This window comes from Octodon degus, unplaced genomic scaffold (assembly GCF_000260255.1).
Source record: "Octodon degus isolate 3935 unplaced genomic scaffold, OctDeg1.0 scaffold00245, whole genome shotgun sequence".
Lineage (NCBI taxonomy): Eukaryota > Metazoa > Chordata > Mammalia > Rodentia > Octodontidae > Octodon > Octodon degus.
In genome coordinates this window covers 81,949-85,833 of record NW_004524821.1, presented here as the reverse complement: position 1 = coordinate 85,833, position 3,885 = coordinate 81,949, and positions in this window count along the sequence as shown.

Here is a 3,885-nt window from a genome sequence, read left to right as displayed (position 1 = left end):
TTAATGTTTAGATCTTTAATCCATTTTGACTTTAGTTTAGTACATGGTGATAGACAGGGGTCAAGTTTGAGTTTTCGGCATGTAGAGAGCCAGTTTTTCCCTGCCATTCACAACCTAGGAATGACCACTGACCTGGAATCTTTTACTCAGTGAAAGTCCCATGGTTTATGAATAGGCAAGTATATTTTCTTTCTTTCTTTCTTTCTTTCTTTCTTTCTTTCTTTCTTTCTTTCTTTCTTTGTATTTTAAGGAAAGGTCTACAGGGTGTTCAGGGTATCACTATTATATTGAACTCAGTGATTCTCCTGTTTACAGCCCCCAAGAGCTGGGATTATGGGAGCGCACCACCATGCCCAGTCTCAATTGCTGTCTCAGTGTGCCCCTGGGGTGGGGCTGGCACAGCAGGCCGGGGGATCAAACCCCCGGCCCCTGAACCTGCTTGCAGATGCTTTAATCCACTGAGCTATCTGGCTGGCCCTAAAATGTGCATCATAGTTGTGTATGTGTGTGTGTGTATTTTTTTTTTTTGTACAGCGTCTACAGGGTTTCACTACACAGATCAGACTAATAGTGATTCTCCTGTTTACAGCACTGGGATTACAAGTACATGCCACCATGCCCAGGTCTCAATCACTGTTTCAGCATGCCCGGGGTGGGGCCCAGCACAGCAAGCCCAGAGATCTAACTCCCAGGCCCTACCTCTGTCTAAGCAGGTGCTTTAATCCATTGAGCTATTTCACTGGCCCTGCATGTATATTTTCTAAGTATGAGCTAGATTTCATAAAAAGACCATTTCATAGTATTTTATATCAAAGCCCATTAGGATGCTCTAATATTGCATTTCCCTAGTGCTGTTGTCTAACAAGCCACAACAGTTAAACAAGTCAAATAGATGAACCAAAGAGCACTAGTAAATTCAGCAAGCAAGTCAAAATGTATACAGCATATGCAAAACAGTTTAAAAAAATGCCCCACATAGGGCTGGGGAGATGGCTTAATAGAATAAGTGCTTCCCTAGCAAGTACAAGGGCCTGAATTCAATCCCCAGTTCTGAAAAAAAATTCCCCACAGAGAAGCATCATTTCTGGGTGTAGTGGTGCATTCCTGTAATCCCAGCATTCAGGAGGCTAGAACAGGAGAATGGTCATGAATTTGAGGTCAGGCTGTGCTATCTAGTGAGTGCATAGTGAGATCCTGTCTCATAAAACAGAAAAAAAAAACAACCAAACAAGAAATCATGATGCACCATAATCTTCCCATATTCTCAATTTAAATTTTGTTCTTTTTTTTTTGCGGAACCAGGGATTGAACTCAGGCCCTTGCACTTACCAGGGAAGCTCTTATTCCACCATGCCATCACCCTAGCCCCCTCAATTTAAATTTTGAACAAAAGACAATACATAAAAGATACAGGGCTCAAGCAATGACAAAGACAAGGAATAAAATTAAAAGATGATAATTTTGTTATTTTTATTTTTTGCGGAACTGGGGATTGAACTCAGGCCCTTGAGCTTGCCAGGCAAACGTTTATTCTACTGAGCTATCTCCCCAGCCCAAAAGATGACAATTTTGATTACCTAAGTATGTTGCAATCCAGAATCCAGTTAAAATGTTTTAGAGGTGCCATGAAGCAAAACCAAATTCTTACCTCCCTCCAAGTATCTAAGTGGGACCTCCAAGATGATATGGGGAAAATGATGAAAGTCAAATAGGCTTAATGTCCCCTGAAGTTGAAGGATGTGTTCTAAGGAACAACAAAAGTTAAAAGTGGAAAAATATATTAGAAGAAATAAATGGATAAGGCTAGGGAAAGGGAGTGTGGGGTAATGGAAAATAGGAATAACTCCTGACAGGCAGGAGGGTCCTGAATGGGTTGCCCCATCTTTTTCATTATAAACATCCTTGTGGTAGTGAAATGGAACGTTATAGTGGTTTTTATTTGTAGTTCCTTGATGACTATTGATCTTGAATACCTTTTCATGTATGTGTTAGCCACTTACATATCTTTTTTTTTTTTTTTTTTTTTTTTTTTTTTTTTTTGTATTTTAAGGAAAGGTCTTACAGAGTGTTCAGGATCTCACTACTAGATTGGACTTGTAGTGACTGGCCTATTTACAGCCTCCCAAGAGTTGGGATTACAGGCATGTGCCACCACACTGAGTCTCAATTACCATCTCAGCATGCCCCAGGGGTGGGGCCAGCATGGCAGGCCCTGGGATCGAACCCCTATCCCCTAAGCCTGCTAGCAGGCACTTTAGTCTGCTGAGCTATTTGGCCGGCCCTATATATCTTCTTTGGAGAAGCATTTACTTAGATGTTTTGCCTACTTTTTTTTAGTTAGTCATTTGTAAAAGTTCTTTACACAATGTAGATACAAGTGCTTTATCAAAACTATGATTGCATCCAGGTGTGAGAATGCATGCCTATGATCTCAGCACTCAGGCAGGTGAAGCAGGAAGATCATGAGTTTGAGGCCAGCTTGCACTAAACAGTGAGACATGTCTCAAAAAGCAAAACAGGAGCTGGGGAGAGCTCAGTGGTCTAAGTGGCTGCCTGGCAAGCACAAAGACCCAGGTTCAATCCCTGGCACCACGTGATGTGCCAGTGCCAGAACCCTGGGCACTCTGTATCAGCCACTGAAACAGGATGTGGTGGTGCACATCTGAAATTCCAGTGCTGGGGAGACTGAGATAGGAGGATCACTATGAGCTGCGTAGTGGGACCCTGTGCCAAATAAATAAATAAATAAATAAATAAATAAAATTAAAAAATAAAAACAAAACAAAAAATTTGTGTTGTAATCAGGGTTTAGGAGGGAAATGGTTGAATATGGAACATTTAATTTATAGGATTAAAAATGATTATAATTTATAGAGTATTTTATAATATTCACCCAAAGAATCAAATGTAAAAGAGTCAGGGAAATCTGCCCACCCACTAGAGGCCTAAAGAGTCCAGGTTAGGGCCTAGTGGAAGACCTAGAGCTCATGGCAATGTCTTCCATGAATCCATTTTGTGGCCTAGAGCTCATGACAATGTCTCATGAAAGTCTGTATCAAAGGTCTGCACTCCCTAGTGCACTTCCCAAAAGGCAGTGGTGGAAGCTACAAAGTCTGCACCAGGGGGTTGAAGGACCTTTCCCAGAAGGCTTAACTGAGGGATCTGTACTAGAGCCAGGAGGTGACACTCCAGGAAAGGATTAGAGCTTCCCTGAAAGAACCCCAGCCATCCTCAGTGGCAGCAAGTACCTGGCCTCTTGGTCTTGAACTCATGGCTATCCTGCCTCAGCTTACTTGGTGCTAGGATTACAGACATGTACCACCATGCCTGGATTTTTTTTCTTTTCATTTCTGGTACCAGATTTAAGAAGCAATTGCCTGATACAAGATTATGAACATTTATTCTTATGTTTTATTTAGACATGTTATCTATTTTGAAGTAATATTGATATGTGGTAGGAGCCCATCTCATTTTTTTTCAGGTGAATATCCATTTATCCCAGTACAACGTGAGGAAAAGACTATCCTTTCCCCATTGAATAGTCTTGGTAGTCCTGTCAAAAATTAGTTGACAATAAATTTTAGGTTCTGTGTCTGGCTATCAATGCTAGTCCATTAAATTATATGCCAATACAGTTACAGTATTTTATTCAGTATAACTTTGTTATACTTTTTGAAACTGGGGAAGATGAGTGCTCTAACTTTGTAATTTTTTTTCAAGATTGCTTTCTTGTCCTGGATCCCTTGAACTTTCTCATGAATGTTAGTATCAGTTTCTTAATTTCTGCAAAAATAACAGGATTATGTTAGATATGTGTACATTAGGGTGTACTGACATCTTGATAATATTATCATGCTGTTGTTGTGGTTGTGGTTGCTCCTCCTC